Here is an 18,460-nt window from a genome sequence, read left to right as displayed (position 1 = left end):
TCTGTCACAATTTCTCTGGGATTGATCACGTCCTTTGAGAACCTCAACGTTTTTACTGTTAACGCTTTGCTTAGACTCGGTTTTTGAGCATTGATAGGGAAGACTTGAGCGTCGAGTTGAGCTGGTTCATATTAGAGCTCTCTTTCTTCATCCTGAAAACATTTCCGCTCCTGATTTATATCGCTTCTCTTCCCTCTGCAATTCAAATTGATATCGATTCTCTTCTCTCTGCTATTCAAATTGAATAACATCACCTTCTGCTCCATTCTCATGTTATAAGGAATTTTACCGACCAGTTGTTGATTTGTATGATTTAATGGATGCGAAAAGATCATTCGTCGATAGAGCCCAATTGAGGCGAAGGCCATGTATGTCTACCAGACAATCTACCCGGCGGTGCTAGTATGCAGGTGTGTGTCGCTGCATTTAAAAAGAGCCAGGTTCACTGGTTTTCTGAATTCAAATGGACAAGGCTTTATGTAAGTGGTGACTGCGGTGACTGGGTTTTAATAGAATGGTGACTGCCTTTTATAAAAAGAATGATGACTGCGTTGTATTAGAATGGTGACTGCGTTTATTATAAGAATGATGACTGTGTTTTATTGAGTTGCGGTGCTTTCACCAGTTTGAAATTTCCGTTTGGGAATTCGGCCGCTGCTATTGGGGTTTGGTCGCGTGATAGCCACTCTCATTTGGCCGTTAAAATTCAATCTCTTCTCCGTCATATTGTGCTTCACCAGAGCCAAAGGTGTAAGCTTGCATTCGTTTGCTTCTCTCAGTTTCTGCTGAATGTCAGTGTGCATCTTTGTTTACATGCACACGTAATTTAAAGTTGTAAATTCTGTTGAGCGTTTAGATTTAGAGAAGGCTGAGTCAGCTTTGGTGTTAGGCTTATATACCATGTTGTTGTATGGAAATTTTGGACATGGGAAAGAAGAAAGGAGGTGATGAGCTATTTTTATAGGCGTAAATTTCCAGTTTTGACTCGAAACGATGAAGTGATGTGTTTATGTAGCAGCATATATTCATTTAAATTCGTATTACACATTAAATTAATGGTATGGAAAGTATTATGGAGAATTGATTTCATATAGGCTGGGCGGTGTTGAATATGTATATGTGCACTAACGCTGTAGTTACATTGACCAGGGTTTGAGTTATGGACGCCATTTAAATAAGTTTTGAATGGTTTTTTCGGACACTGTTTGAATATTTTGTGGAGGATATTTTATAAAATTTTGGAAGAAAACTTAGTGCATAAAGAATCTGTTGCCCTTTTGAGTATACTTTCACTGTACATCAGTAGAAGTTCTTTTTATCAGCAACATTATTTTTCAATCAGCAAAAATAATTTTTTACAGTATGCATTCAAAAGAAAGAGAAAGATATTTCAGAGGCAGGGGGGGCAGACATTCTCAAGAAGAAAAGGCAGACTTACATTGCATTCGCTGCAAACAAAATGGATCTCATGATGCTTCTACATGCAAGCTACCATGGGAAAAGATTGAGCAGAGAAGAAATCAGCAGAAAGGTAAAACTGATGACTCAGACAAAGGTAAAGCACCTGAATCCGCTCACTATATTGAGGCACAATGTAACATTGGAGTAAATGAAGATCTGTTTAATGCTTCACTTACTTCTTCGAAAAATGACTGGTTGCTTGATTCAGGAGCAACCTGTCATATGACTCATAGGAAAGATTTTTTTGAAGATTTCACTGATAATGTTGATGGAGCAGTATACTTTGCAGATCAGTCAAAAATCAAGCCATCAGGGCTTGGCACAGTCAGGCTTAAACTGTCTGGTCTTCCAGACTTTCTTCTGGATCATGTTCTATATCTCCCACAGCTCAAGAGAAACTTGCTGTCCCTGGTCCACATCCACCAGCAAGGTCACTCCATTCATATGTTTGATGGAAAGCTTAAGGTAAGAAAGGCATCTGACCATTCACTTGTCATGAGGGGTATAGAAGAAGAAAGACTTCTTAAACTGCAAGGAACCTCTGCTCATGCACAACATTTTTCATATATTTCTCATCATGATGAAGGTACACTTCCATCAAGTTTATTATGGCATGCTAGATTTGGACATTTAAACTATGATAGTCTCCGCTTGTTGAAGAAAAATGGTGTTGCTGGTTTGCCTACAATTCCTAGAAAACATAAACAATGTGATGCTTGCATTCTAGGAAATCATAGCAAACAGTCTTTTCATGATTCACATTCAAGAGCACATAGGAAGATTGAACTTATTCATTCAGATTTATGTGGTCCAATGCCTGTTCCTTCTGCAAATGGAAATAAATATATCATGACATTTATTGATGATTACACTAGAATGTGTTGGGTTTACTTATTGAAGAACAAATCTGATGCATTTCAAACATTCAAGAATTTTCATAAGTGGATTGAAAATGATGCACAATCTCATATTGGGTCTATTCACACTGATAATGGAAAAGAATATACATCAAATGAATTTGAACACTATCTTCGCCAACATGGGATTAAACATCAAACAACTGTGCCTTATAATCCTCAACAGAATGGTGTAGCTGAAAGAATGAACAGAACAATTTTGAATATGGTACGATCCATGCTTTTCTTCAAAAATGTAAAGACAATGTTTTGGGCTAATGATGTTCTATGTGCTGCATATATAAAGAATAGATGTCCATCTCGTGCTATAAGAAACAAGACTCCTTATGAATTGTGGTATGGACATGTTCCTTCGGTAAAACATCTCAGGATATTTGGTTCCACCTGTTATGCTTTAATACCAAAGGTACATAGAAACAAACTTGGTGCTAGAAGTCGTAAGTGTATCTTCCTGGGGTATTCAAACACATCTAAAGCATACCGCCTCTATGATGAAGTAAATAAAAAGTTTGTTTTATCTAGAGATGTTATTTTTCTTGAATCATCCAAATCTGACAATGTTGTTGAGCGGCAACTTGATCGCTTGGATAGATTCACAAAACCGAAATCATTTCAAGAGTTTGATAATCAGATTCCACATCTTGAAGGGGGGATTCCTATACTAGATCAACATGTGGAATCTTCTTCTGAAGAACAATCTCCCCTGCATGACACTCCAACAATGGATGATGCTTTAAGTGATGTAATTGATAGAATTGGGAGACTCAATCTTGATTCATACCCAACTCAATCAACAGAACAGCCTGGACCATCTCAGAAAGGTCCCCCAAAGTGGCTGACAAAGACACTTGAAAGTGTTCATCCTGATGAAATTGGAAAAACAGGAACCAGAAATACAAACCGACAAGATGGAGGTGATGTAGATAACTCTAATTCACCTGTTGATATGGATGTTACTTATGATTGTGAATTGAACTTGTCTACAGATTTTGAACCAACTTCCTTCAAAGAAGCTACTTCTCATGATGAATGGAAAGAAGCGATGCAGAAGGAGTATGATGCCCTCATAAAGAATGGCACTTGGAAGCTGGTTGATCCTCCATTTGGAACCAAACGGTTGGAAAGTCCATCAAATGGATGTAAAAACTGCATTCTTGAATGGAGATCTAAAAGAGAATGTTTTTATGTCCCAGCCTGAAGGATTTGCTGTGAAAGGACATGAACACAAAGTATGCAAACTTGTGAAGTCCTTGTATGGCCTCAAACAAGCACCACGAGCCTGGTATGAAAAACTAACTGAGCATCTTCTGAAACTCAACTTCAAACATTTTGATCTTGATGATGCAACTTTATTTGTCAAGAAAGTTGGCAAAACAGTTGTATATCTTGTGGTATATGTAGATGATCTTTTAATCACAGGGAACAATGAAAGCTATATTGCATCCATAAAGAAAGAATTAGGAAAATTTTTTGAAATGACTGATTTGGGCTATGTTCATTACTATCTTGGCATTGAAGTAACCCAACATCCAAAGTCCATATTTCTTTCTCAAAAGAAATACATTGGAGATTTGTTAAACAGATTTGGCATGACAGAGTGCAATCCCCTTTCTACTCCAATGGAACAAAACTTGAAGCTCACATCTATTGAAGGAAAGGAATTTGAGGATGCAACAAAGTATAGACAGCTTGTAGGAAGTCTCATCTACCTCACTACTACCAGACCAGACATTTCATTTGCTGTTGGAATCCTCTCCAGGTTTATGCAAAAGCCTTGTGAGGGACATTGGTCTGCTGCAAAAAGAGTTCTAAGGTACTTGAAGGGAACTCAAGACCTTGGAATCAAGTATACACAGGTGGACGACTTCAACTTGATTGGATACGCTGATTCAGACTTTGATGGAGACAAAGAAACTGGGGTATCTACTTCAGGATATGCTATGAGTCTTGGATCAGGAGCTGTCTCCTGGAGATCATGCAAACAATCAGTACCAGTAGATTCCACAACAGAAGCAAAATATGTGTCAGCAGCTGAAGCAACGAAAGAAATTGTGTGGCTCAGGAAAATTCTTGAAGATTTGCAGGTAAAACAAATACAATCAACTCCACTCATGATTGATAACACATCTGCAATAAAGTTGGCCAAGAACCCAAAGTTCCATGATCGTACTAAGCACATCAATACTAACTATCATCTGATCCGACATCATGTTGAGGCCAAAACAATCCATCTCCGTCATTGTTCCACAAACGAGCAAATTGCAGACATCTTCACCAAAGCGCTTGGAAGAGAAAAGCTTGAAAGATTCAGAACGATGCTTGGACTCACCAACATCCCTTCAGATTAAGGGGGGGAATGTTGACACCTAATCCGAAACGGATGGGTGAACTGGACAGTCATCTAGAAGATGAACTGATCCGTTTTATGTATGTATATAAATAATAGCTGGCTAATGAATAAGATCATCAGTTCTTTCTTGCGCTCATTAATTTCTGGAGTTCACCTGGCCTGACATTCTTGCTATGGCCGCAGGGTCATTTCCTTTGACTGGAAGTCGAGAACTTTGGTGAATCAGATTGGTCATGTTGGGAATCGACTCCTCCAGCCAGAGAAACCCACCATGCACCAGGCACAGCAGTTGCCTGATGACAAAAATGGTGATGGGCATGCATTATTAGTGGGGTATCCATCGCAGATGGAGTAACCCAGCCTTCTCCACACCGCACAACCATTTCTGCTTTATTAACTTCTCCGTGGCCAACTGTGGGAACTTCTCGCTATCCGCGAGGTCCCAGTCTTTGAACTTCCTAGTAGGTATTCGTCCCAATTCCAGACCTTCAAACCTTATATCATCAGGGTGGAGCAGGGTTTGGAGCACGCTCTTTGTGGCCTCCAAGTCCTTTGGTACCTTGGCTTTCCCCTTCCACAGGGGGATGTAGGGAGGTAACTTTGTCACAGAATGCTTTTGGGAGACATCCTCTACCTCATCATCTTGCACCTCAATTTGGGCAATTAGGGCCTACAAGTCTTCCTCCTCCTCTATTGTTTCAATGGTGACAGCTTTTCCCTTCTCCGCCATTGGAAATTTTCCAAACCGTGGGTTTCTTGGGGATACACGGACTGGCCCCATCATTTGCTTATCTTTCTGTCAACACAGTGTGCATGGTGATTTTGGAACTTCGGGTGCAGGTGTCGCCTCTCCAGGCTCCTCATGGGCCATACCGAGCTTCGCGGTAACTTCGTTGAATTGCACTCTTGTTCTAGTAGCTATCATTGTGTCTACACTTAGGATGGTAAGAGTACGTGGTGCTCAATGCTCTTTACTTGCTGAATTCTCAAACAACTAAGTGTTTCCTTGGGGCTATCCCTAGGGGATTTATAACATCCTTTGAATTTTAATTCGAACCTTCCCCCCACTTCTACATCATTAATGCCTTCTTAGTGGCAGATCGTCCCAAATCTCATTATTAATTCATGACTTAATTGCCCGTCACCCGCTCCTTTTTGCCTTAAATTGAACATCTTGTCATGAACAGTGACACCAACAGTCACCTCCTGGCCTACCCACGCAGCAGTGTAGCCCCTTATGCATGGCCACGACCCCTGCAACATACCGATCCTGCACACAACCTCTGTATAGTGCAACTCCCATACAGACACTTTTATAGTCCCACACTCTCTTTCAACTACCTGGAGCGCTGAGACTGTGCTCCCTACAGATAGTCAGGTGGTTAGACCACTAGTGCGAGGCTTCAATTCACCTTCCTTAGTTACCCTCATGCCATTCAGTGCCTCACGTTCCTCCTTATGTGGTGCACCCCCCTGTTTACTTTGTTTAGTAAGGTGCGGTCGTAGCCATGGTAGCAGGGTCATAAATTCTTCTACTGAAGTAGTATGGCTAGCTGTACCTTGTCCCATCGTGCTTAGTTTCTTAGTGCAGCATGCTTGCATGACTTCCGTTTCCAGTTTGTTGATTTCTTCATCCAATATCATGCTTTTCTTTCTTAGCCATAGCTAATCATCTTCGAGTTCGCAAAGTTTCAAGTTCCCTCGGTGAATGGCTTCCTATAACTGCATAATTCCTTTACACAGGTCCTCGCATTCCGTCCCAACTGTGGGAGTTGTTTTAGGGGGATTCTTCTTTTCTCTTATGGTTTCATCTCTTCTCGTCAGTGTTGGGATCACTTCCGTGCTTCCAGTTTTTCTTATGGCCCTATAGGCCCATCAAACCATTAGTACGTGCAGGTCCCACATAGTTCGTCTCAGCTGGTGAACTCTGTTCATGATTCTGCATAGCTTTTTGAATGTTCTAATGTGCAATATTTGTGGTGCGCATCGCCTTTCCTACTGCTGCGTCTGGTTCTGATTTTCAATCCTTAGTCTAGGATGTGCTTGCACCCATCGACACAGGTGGCCACGCAGGCTGCTTCATCCTAGCTGCCCGGCTCTGGTTCAACACTGGGGACTTCCAAATCGTAAGCGCATCCGTCTTCTATATTCATGCCAGTTTACAATGGTCTTCTAATGTGTACACCACCATTGTGAGGGTGTTGCACATAGTGCCCATTCTAGCGCATTGTACCGTTGTTGTTCCAGTACTACGCTTTCAAATTTGTCTAGGAATTCATCCACCACCATCACCCCATCATAAGTTGGCAGTTCTCTTGCTTTTTGCATCACACAATGCAATGATCTAATCATCATGTTGCAATTTAGCACTGTCACTTCGTGCAACTAGTTCTGCCAGCGTTCTACTTCTTCGTCTGCATCTGAAGTGTAGGAGCTATCATGCTCCCACGAGATTCTCCCATCTCCAGTTGGGTTCACCCGCTCCTAGTCTCTTGCAGTTATCTAGTAAATACAATCTAGCTCATCATCACTTACATCGTCGCACACTGGCTCAGTGTAGCGTGCTCCTTCGACTGGGTCTAGCAGGACTACTACACATAGGGAATTTTTCTCAAAGATCATCTTTTGCTTCTTCAGGTTGATAACTCCATTCATATCAGTGGCCTAGTCTATTCCTAACAACACAGGATAGGGATTGTTGTCATCGACAATCTCTATTACTTCAAAGTCTATCTATGTGCTTGCACCTTCGATATCAACTGTTACCCCTTGCAACCTCCCCATGGGCAAAATCTTCTATTGGTTCGCCATTCGTAATTGAATAGGGGACCACTGTAATGCGGGCCTACCCATACATTCCCATGTCTCCTTCAGTAATACATTCACGTCTGAACACAGGTCCAGGATTACTTGACCCATTTCATCCTCACCAATCTGCACCGTCAATCTCATTTCCCTCCCGGTGCACAATGCATGCTTTCCCAGTTTCCGGACAACGTGCGGTTCCCCTGACCCTGCGCACCTGGTGATCAACTTCACTTATTACCTTATTGTCACACAACAGTTTCATGCATGTCCCCAAAAAGGTAGTAAGCATAGAAGGATCCATCCCGAGCTCTGGTTGATCCTTACTACCTGAACTAGAGGCCTCCGTGAAGCTCTTCATAGCTTCCACGAATGTCTCCTTTGCGTGTTCTAGGTTGAACTCAGGTGCATTTGTAGGAGCCTTGCAAACCCATGTATCTTCCTCAAGCTGCTTCCCCTTATCCTCCCCTGTGGTCGCACCACTTCTGAGCATCATGTTCACATTAGGGTCTTCTTCGCGCGGTTTAGACCTCATCATTTGGATATTTTGAGTCAGAGGAGGCTAGAGTAACCCTTTCTCATGCATCTAGGCGATCAACATAGGACAATCTACTACTTCATGATCAAACTGAGCATAGTATAAACAAGATATTCTCGTTGGATTGGTACAATCACGGGCATAGTGCCCTAGTCCCCCGCAATTGTAGCAAATTAACTATCTGCGGCCCCTTCTTGGTCCCATTCCTCCTCGTCCTTGACATCGCCCCTGAAATCTAGTGCGCACCATCCCTACCGCTCGATTGAGGACTCGTGTTTTTGTCTACATCCGATAGGCTAGGGTCCAATCCATCATTAACTCGTAGCTACGACAAGTACGCTCATCGTGGCCTACTAACCTATAGAAATTACAAAACAACTGCTAGGGAGTCTATGTATACTTCTGCAACAAATGACAATTATCCGTCATGTTTTTTCCTCCTATCTGATAGATCATGCACCATAATGTGGGTGTCGCACTTGTCCCTGCCTGTGCTTCCGGTCTCAATGGCATTTTCCCCCCTCATTCCAAGTAGTTCGTGAATACTAGACAGTGGTCTTTTTCATGGCCCTGGCCTTTGCATTTTACGCACCATACTTCCTTGCGCGCCTCTGGCTACGATGCCCTATCCTGCTTCAAGCTCTACATTTCTAGGCAGAGATTCTTCATTTACATGAGGACTTGTTGAACTCCCAGCCCCGGATCTTGTATCGGTGTCTCATGCAACCTCATCGCCATTTCCAATGCTTCGGCCTGGGTAGAAATTTTCTGTTGTGATAGCACCATCCTCAGGTGCATTGTCAAAGATGCCACAAATCATGCACGATGTTGTGCATCTGTGAGCATCATATTAGCCTCATGGATCATACTCTTCATTCGTTGATCCAGATCCCAGGGGGTCTTTCCTGGAAGCATTGCTATCTCTTTAAACCCAATGATTGATTGTGTCTCTGATTTCATCCAACACATACCAGATTTTTGTTATCCCTACATTTGGGTTGTCATTGAAGTGCTTGATATACCATGTCAATGAGTGATCTTGCAGTGTTCTCACCAATGTATCCTTCTTAATGTTGTCGTCTATGACCCCTTACGCTTCCCACACTACTCTTACCATGAACTGGAATTGGTTCGGATCCTCATTCCCTACGCCTTTGAATACAGGTAGCTTGATCGCTCTCACCATGCTGAACTATGGGGTTGGTGGAGGTGGAGTGGGTGGAGATAGAGGTGAAGGAGGTGAAGTAGGTGGTGGCATGGGTGGAGGTGGTAACTGCGGAATGTGTTGTCTTATCAAACTGACTGCACTTATCAGAGAGACCCGGGCAAGCTCCTCCTCGCTCTCTTGTGAAGGTGAAATTAAGGTACTATTTCCTAATTCCCCGCTACCTTTGTAGATCTTTCCGCTCCGATTCATTCCAAACATTAATGTATTCGCATAACCCGCTTTTCAAATAACAACATCTTAATCTAGGTATTTAGGTGTTTAATGTACTTACCTCACAGTCCCTTGAGAAAACATTGTTCTTCTTCACTGTAGCTCAGGGTTGTGTCTATTGCAAACTCAATGATAAATCCCCCTATTACCAGGTCGATCCAATGGTCCACAACTTGCGCGATCTGATCGTCTGATGCCTCTAGTTTGCGCACTAACTCCGGAGTCCAAACTATCAGTTGGTCGAGTTTACACCTTCCCTAGCTATCAGCTAACCTCGCAATGCACTCATACAGTTCAAAAGGAAAATATCCGAAAAAGATCTTGTGGATTTCTATATACACATAGCGATCCAGCCACCTTTTCTCGGATACCTGTGGAGTTTTTCTTTCCTGTGTCACGAACTCGTGAATATTCTTTTCCAACTACTCTTCAATTTCCTCCTTTGTTGGTTCCAGTGGCACGACATCAGACATCCCTTAGGTAGATCCTGGTCCCGACAACGGAACCATTTGTTGGCTACATGGGTCCTGACCCAGGTTTAGCAGTGAGTTTAGCCAAGAAAATCTCAGTACTACTAGCCATTTCGGCAATAGTTCGCAAAGCACGGACTGAGGTCTCACCCGAAGTAGTATGGGAGGGTGCTGGAACCAGGTTTTCGCACCCTAGGGATGTCTTGATGATGGTTCTAAAGTTTCGCGATCCTAATCCGTGTGTTGCGCTGCTCCACGCAACTTTCTATTGTTCGCAACTCCTGCACCCTTTGTGAATATCGTGTTATTTCGATTTGATCCTTATTGCGCTATTATATTATTGCTTAGTTTATGCGGGCCCAATATTCTTATTACTTTATTCAACTTTCATATTAGCACGCGTACTTAAAAGCAATATAAATGCATAAAGATAACCAGAACATGGAAATAAAGATCTACAAAGAGATGCACAGTTTTCTGAATCAATCTTATCTTTTTTAATACTCATGTTCAATTACAGACCCGACTCCACCCTGTGCACTTAGCTGCAGGGATCCGCGCACTCAACTGCAGACTCTACTAGGCCTCCGTGCACTCAGCTGCAGAGCCTCTACCTATCACTACGACCCAATACCTTCAAATCCACTTCTAATTTCTAACCATGCCTTCACATATGTCTATTACTTCTCCCAAAAATAAGACTCCCTTTAAACTTAGAGCCTCGCTCTATTTATAAAATCCCATGGTCCATGGACCATGGGTAGGCTGACACACTTTAAATTAAATTACTTTATCTTAGGCTGACAACCCTAGACTCTTGCACTCCACGCCTGCATTTCGCAGGGTATTTACATTAAACTTCACTAAAATTTAGGCTTCAAGCCCCAAAAACATGCTATGGGGGGATCCGCTACCCAACATCCCATTTACCACCTACTAGTCCTGGTTCTTCATCCATTCTTCATCCACATCTGAATCCCACCCTGCCTACAGCCATGGCAAACAGATATGCTCCTCTTGTTTTACCTGCCCCACTTGGTGCTATGCCAGCAGACTACCAGAGCAAAATTGTTCAATTTGATGGCACAGGGCACTACACTTCACAACACCATGTCAGTAAGATGACAGATTGCTTTGAACTACATGAAATTGATTTTTTGGATGTTCAAATGAGACTATTTTCTCAGACTTTAACTAGTGATGTTAGGAAATGGTTTAGAGCATTGCCTGATAATAGTATTGATATTTTAGAAGTATTTCATCAACAATTTTTTAATAGATGGGAAAGGAAGAAAAATCCCCTACAAATCCTTTCAGAATATCAAAATATTAGAAGGGTACCCAATGAAACTATTCAAGATTACTACACTAGATTTAATAGTATATATAACGCCATCCTAGTTAATCTTAGACCCCCACCTGACTTAGACTTAATAAATTTCCCTGATGGTTTTGACACAGATATGGCATTCCAACTCAGGGAAAGAAACCCCCTAACATTAGAAGAAATGCAAAGTGTCGCTATTAGTGTTGAAGCTAATTTGTTAGCTAAAAGAGCTAGAGTTAGAAATGAAAAGAGAGGAATTGCTAAAGATGAAGCTTCACCATAAGACATCAAAATAAATAGTTTAGCCAAAAGTATGGAAAGACTAATGGATAGAATAGATAACATAGAAAGGAAACCCCAATGGGATAATCAACAAGCACCTCTAGTTAGAAACCTGAACTTTAGAAAAAACCAAAACCAAAACACTGGAAAAAATGGACCTGATCAAGATATTAGACCTCCTTTTCAAGAAAATCATGTAGAAACCTCCAATCCTAAAGATCCAGAGAAAAACACATAGATTAACCTGATGGGATTAGATGATGAAGATGATGTTTTTCTAACCCAAGATGATGAGGAATTGCATATGTTACAGTAATTGCCAATCCATTCTGGAGAGTCATTTGATTATAAACAAGGTTATGATTCTACCATCTTTGAAGTGCATAAATAGTATAACCTGAGTAAAAATAATTCTGATATCCCTGACCAAACCAAGAAAGCAGTGCCAAATCAACCCAAGAAAATCAAAGAAGCCCCGGTTTCTAAAATCCTCCAGATTCTCCCCAGACAAAACCAAAATCCTTCTGGCCCCACCATTGTAGATATAACCACTAATCAACCTTTTGATGATCATCCATCCACTTCAATTCCCTCTAAAGAACCAGTGGACAAACCTCAAAACACCATATTTGAAAACCTACATAAAGAGGTCCCCAATAAAGGAAAAGAATACCATCCTATTCAAATCCCTGCTGTGAAAACCCTCAAATAGAAAAATCCCCTTTTCCATTCAATCTGGGAGCAGAGGTAGCTAGGTTAAAGATTTCAGTCCCTTTAACAAAACTAATCAAGAATAAAACCTACAAGACACAGATAAACCAGACCTTAAACATTGCTAAAAATTAGGATTCCGTTAACCTGTTTGATGACCAACCATAACTTATATTTCTTCCAGATGTTAATGGAAAACCACTAGAAGGAGGAGTACCACCTTTCTACATTAGCCTTAGCATCCATGACAAAATCCTACACAATGCAATGTTGGATTTTGGAGCCTCCCACAACTTAATGCCCAAATCAGTAATGGAGAAATTAAACTTAGACATTACAAGGCCTTACAAGGACTTATTCTCATTTGACTCAAGTCAAGTAAAGTGTCTAGGATTGATTAAAGACCTATGTGTTACCTTAGTTCAATATCCTGCCAAAAGCATCCTTATGGATATTGTGGTTGCTGAAATCCCACCTAAGTATGGCATGGTGTTATCCAAATCATGGGGAGCCAAACTTTAGCGATCTTTACAACTTGATATGTCATATGCAACAATCTTTGTTTTTGGACAACCTAAGAAGTTGTACCAAGAAACTTTAATGAAATACATGGTAAGTAGCCAGGATCGGGCTCAAAACTTTCCTATCTACTTTGTACATTCAAACATTGATTCCTTCATCCTATATAATGCTGATCAAACACAAGAAACTCTTTTAGACAATATTGATACAAAGCCAAAAGAAATTGCAGTTTCTATTCAAAATGAAACTAACCAAACTGTAGAACTTTCCAATAAACAAGGTGGCCAAATTTCTTTAAATGAAGAGAATTTTGTTGCACCATATGATGAAAATTATGAGCATGAGATATTATGGCATCTTCAATTTGATGGGTCAATCAATAAGTTTGGAGCAGGAGCAGGAGTGCGGATATATAATTTGGAGAATAATCATTCAGAAGGCCATGCATACAAACTAAATTTAAATGTGCTAACAATATGGCCGAGTATGAAACACTAATTTTAGGTCTTAAATTAGTTAGGAATCTAGGAGCTAAAATAGTTTCTATCATGGGAGACTCTGAACTAGTTATAAAACATATTGATGTTGTGTATATGACAAAGGACCCTAGATTAAGTTGTTATAGAGGAACTATTGTAGAAATAGTTAACACTTTCTTAGAAACCAAGCTTGCAGCAATCCCCAGAAAACACAATATGCAAGCCCATACTTTAGCAATATTTTCCAGCACTTGTAAGTTACCCTTCCAACCTAACCATCAGTACACTGCTGAAGTTAGGCATAGACCTGCAATCCTAAATAATTTGAAGAATTGGCAAGTATTTTCTAATGATAAACAGATAAATAACTTTTTAAATTTAGAAGAAGAGTTTGAAAATCACAACATAGATATTGATGCATCCATAGATCCTGACTCTAAGGATGAGATAGAAATAAATGAGATAGAAGGTGATGAACTAGATAGATTTCATCCTACAAAATTTACTAAGTCATATGTAGAAAACCTTAAGCAAGTAGAGATTGATGAAATAATTAACGAAGACATTGAAGTAATTAATCTCAAAGATAATTTATTACCTAAAGGATTAACCCCTTTGGAATATTTAGTTGATTTAAATGATGTTCCTAGGAAACCCAAAATGGAACCTTTGAAATCTGATATAGAGGAGTGTAATATAGGAACTGATGAAAATCCAAAATTGATCAAACTTTCGAAATCATTACCTCCAACTGAAAAAGTGAGATACATTGAATTATTAAAAGAATTTCAAGATGTCTTTTCTTGGAGTTATGAGGACCTCAAATCCTATGACACCAACATCATACAACACACTATTCATATTAAAGAAAATCAAAAGCCTTTCAAACAAAAACTTAGAAGGATTAACCCTATATTATTACCTTCAATTGAAAAAGAAATTCAGAGGATGTATGATGCCAAAATAATTGCACCAAACATATTTTTTGATTGGGTCTCAAACTTGGTGCCCACTAGGAAGAAAACTGGTGAGGTTAGACTCTGTGTGGATCTCATAAACCTCAACAAAGTGTCGCTAAAAGACAATTACCCTCTCCCCAAGATGGATCACATTTTATAAAGGGTATTTGGAGCAACCAGAATCTCATTATTGGATGGGTTTTCTGGTTACAATCAGATCTTAGTTTATCTAGATGACCAACCCAAAACTGCCTTTACTACTCCTTAAGGCACATTCATGTATGTGAAAATGCCTTTTGCACTAATGAATGTAGGAGCCACTTTCCAGAGGGCTATGGATATAGCCTTTGCAAAAGAAATTCATCATTTTCTTGTAATATATCTAGATGAAATTACTGTATTTTCAAAATCTGACAATCAACATTTGGATCATCTAAGACAAGTCTTTATTAAATGCAGGAAATATGGAATTTCCTTGAACCCCAAGAAGTCTTTGTTTGGGTTAGAATAAGGAAAGCTATTAGGTCATATAATTTCAAAAGATGGTATCTGAATAGACTCTGCAAGAATAGAAGCCTTCTTACAGATACAACATCCGAGGAACATTAGAGAATTGCAAGCTTTCTTAGGGAAAATTAATTTTCTTAGAAGATTTATTTCTAATTTAGCAGAGTTAATTAGATCACTGAACAATATGATGAAAAAATATTTGACCATAAAATGGAATGTTGAGGCTAAGAAATCCTTTGAAGACATTAAACTTCCCTTAATTAAAACACCAATGTTAATCAGTCCAAAATTTGACAGAAATTTCATCTTATTTTCCTTTGCTTCTGAGCACACAATTGTTGCAGTTTTACTCTAGAAAAATGACTAGGGCTATGAATGACCGATTGCTTTCTTGAGAAAAGCCCTGAGAGATGCCCCTTTGAAATATAACATAATGGAAAAACAAGTCTTTGCTTTGGTCAAAGCCATTAAGGATCTCAGGGTATACATTTTATATTCTCATATAGTGGCCTACATTCCAAATTTAGTAGTCAAAGACATCCTAACTCACGAAGGTCCAGATGGAGAAAGGGGAAAGTGGATTGCTACTATTTTAGAGTATGGCATAGAAATCAAACCAACTAAGTTAATAAAGGGCCAAGGTTTAGCCAAACTCATGGCTGAATCGAACTGTCAGGCCTTAGATATAAACTTTATTGCAACAATAGATGATGGAGAGGAGATGGTGACTCCACTAATCAGCCAGGTCTTTATTGAATCACCTTGGTATGCTGATATTATTTATGTTTTACAAAACTTACAAGATCCTCCCAAATTATCTAGAACTAAAAGCAGGTTTTTAAAGATGAAATCCTTAAAATTTTGTATATTACACAATGCGTTGTTTTAGAGAGATCATGAAGGCATTCTTCTCAATTGCCTATTAAAAGATGAATATGACAAGGTATTGCAAGAGTTTCATGTAGGTGACTATGGAGGACACCTTTACTGGAAGACCACTGCAGATAAGATCCTTAGAGCTGGTTTCTACTGGCCTACTTTCTTTTCTGATGTCAAGAAATATGTGACTTTCTGTCACAGATGTCAACTTTTTTAGGGAAAGAAAAAGCTTTTACCTTTACCCCTCAAGCCAATCTCTGCTGAAATACCTTTTCAACAATGGGGTTTAGACTTCATTGGTGAAATTGACCCACCCTCCTCTTCCCAAAACAAATGGATCCTCACAACGACAGACTATTTCACAAAATGGATAGAGGCCATACCTTCAAGGCAAGCCATAGACATTGTTAACATAACCTTCCTTGAAACCAATATTCTGTCAAGATTTGGGTGTCCAACTAAACTCATTACTAATAATGTAGTAGCCTTTAAATCCAAAAGAGTGATAGATTTCTGCAACAAGTATCATATAACCCCGAGCCATTCCACAACCTATTATCCTCAAGGAAATGGGCTGGCAAAATCCTCAAACAAAAGCATGGTAAACATCATCAAAAAGTTGCTAGATGACAATAAGAAAACATGGAACAAGAAGCTAGCCAATGCCCTATGGGCAGACGAACTAACCACTAAGAAATCAATTGGTACTTCTCCCTATCAGCTAATTTATCGGATGTAAGTTGTTTTTCCATCTTCCTTGGGAACACCAGTGATGAAATTGCTTCAAGAAATGCAGGTTGAACCAAATAGTATCCAAATAAGAATCAACCAAACAATTCATCTTCAACACACTAGGGAAGAAGTCTATATCAGGTCTCAAGTTGTGTAGCAAAGAGTTGAAAAGATTTTTGATAAAAGAAACAAGGCTGAAGATTTCTACCTTGGTGACAAGGTGCTCAAGTGGGATTCAAGGAGGGAAGACAAAGGTAAACATGGGAAATTTGATTTCCTATGGAAAGGCTCAGATGTCATTTATGCTTTCAGAGGTAATAATGCTTTCTTCCTCAGAGAACTTGATGGTACAAAATCAAAAGATGGGCTAGTGAATGGTTGAAAGCTAAAACATTATTTTGAACCTAACTACTGATTTTCATTTCCCATTTGTACATATTCTATTTTCAAATGTCTAGTTTGGATTGGATGGTGATTTTTTGAACTTGAAGCCCGAAGAGAAGGCCTTAATCTTTAAAAGCTTCACTGTCATAAGTATTAATAATACAGAGGCATAGATGGAAAATTTTGCAAGGTAACATCAACAGCAATTCAAAGGCTATTGATCCACAAGGTTCCTAACATTTCACTAGAAAATGCCATCCCCAAGTGGAGCCACTGTTAGGTTCCTATACCAATAGGAGTCATAATTTTGGATGACTAAGGTGAAGCCATGTAATGTTATACATACCCTTGCTTTCTGCAAATGTTTTCCATATTACAAAAATAAAGAAATGTAAGGAGGGTATGTCCTAAAAGAATAATCAAAGGACAAAAAGAATGGAAAAGGTAAAAAAAGAAAGATATATGAACCCCAAAAGACAAAAAGAGACCATGAAAGCATGCAAGTCAAAAATGCCACTGCTATTTACTTTTATGCATAATAATGACTGTGTGCAACTTGTTACTCATTGCCACAATCCATGATAGTCAAAATGTTCAAACTTGGCTATTTCATGTTTTGAATTTTATGTTTGTAGTTAGAGAATAAAATCGGACCAAACAGTGTAATCTTGGTAGATCATTAGATAGGTAGAGTAAATAAAAGGATCTCATTAGTTTAATCTAAGCCCTTGGATGTGATAAGGTTAGAATTATAGAGTTTACTTTGTAAAAGAAAATAAAAAGATTGATAAGGGTTTTCTAGCCTAAATGCACCCAAATAAAGTGAAGAAAAAATGGTAGGATGAGTAAATGTGTAAGTAGTAGAAAGGTTGCAGAAATATCATATGATTACATAAAGGCACTTATGTCATTGTCTTAAATGTAATTTTAAAAAATGCATAAGTAGTGGACAAAGAAAAAACAATGGTTATGGTTTATTTAACACCCCCATCATTCATTTTAACCCCTATAATACTCACTAATTTCCCTTTCATAATAAAAATATTAATACCTATAGTTCTTGAAGTTAAAAAGTCTCAGAGCATTTCTCTGATTTCTGGTGGGACTAGACCCTCGACTTGATGAATTAAGAAGGAATGGTGTTAAATTCCCTTGCAATTCATTCATCCTCCTCAAAAAACCCTTTTCCCTAAGGTTAAATTCTTTTTGCCTAGGAAAACCCCATGATAAACATTTTTTATGCAAAAACCCACCAAATACATTTATCCTAAGTACGAAGTGTACGAAAAGTGCATAATGTTTTGTATACGTAAGTACAATACCCCTTCTGCTCATTTCACCTCATATTAACTTTTTTATTAAATATGTAAAATTGCCAAAAAACCCATTAGCCTGTATATGTTTAACTCCTTTATATAAAGTAATCCCACCCCTTAGTTTATTTATAAACTATATGACTACCCCATATACCACAAAAATATATTAAAAGCCCGCCCTCAGTTCGTAATCCTATATTAAGTTGCACCGATGAGATTAAGTTTTAATTTAATCCTATACCGCCAGTGATTAGACCCATGGGCCCCTCGAAAACTTTTTGCATAAACCGTCGTGCAACTCCATCGCCCAGCTCCCGTTGATCATCCCTTCCCCATATCCAATGGATCACATCCATATCGGTCCAGCCCGAAGTCCGTCC

The sequence above is a fragment of the Pinus tabuliformis genome, chromosome 6 (genome assembly GCF_031772625.1).
Source record: "Pinus tabuliformis cultivar Carrire ecotype Pingquan chromosome 6, CPIR1, whole genome shotgun sequence".
NCBI classification, from domain to species: domain Eukaryota; kingdom Viridiplantae; phylum Streptophyta; class Pinopsida; order Pinales; family Pinaceae; genus Pinus; species Pinus tabuliformis.
This window is presented reverse-complemented; position numbering follows the sequence as displayed.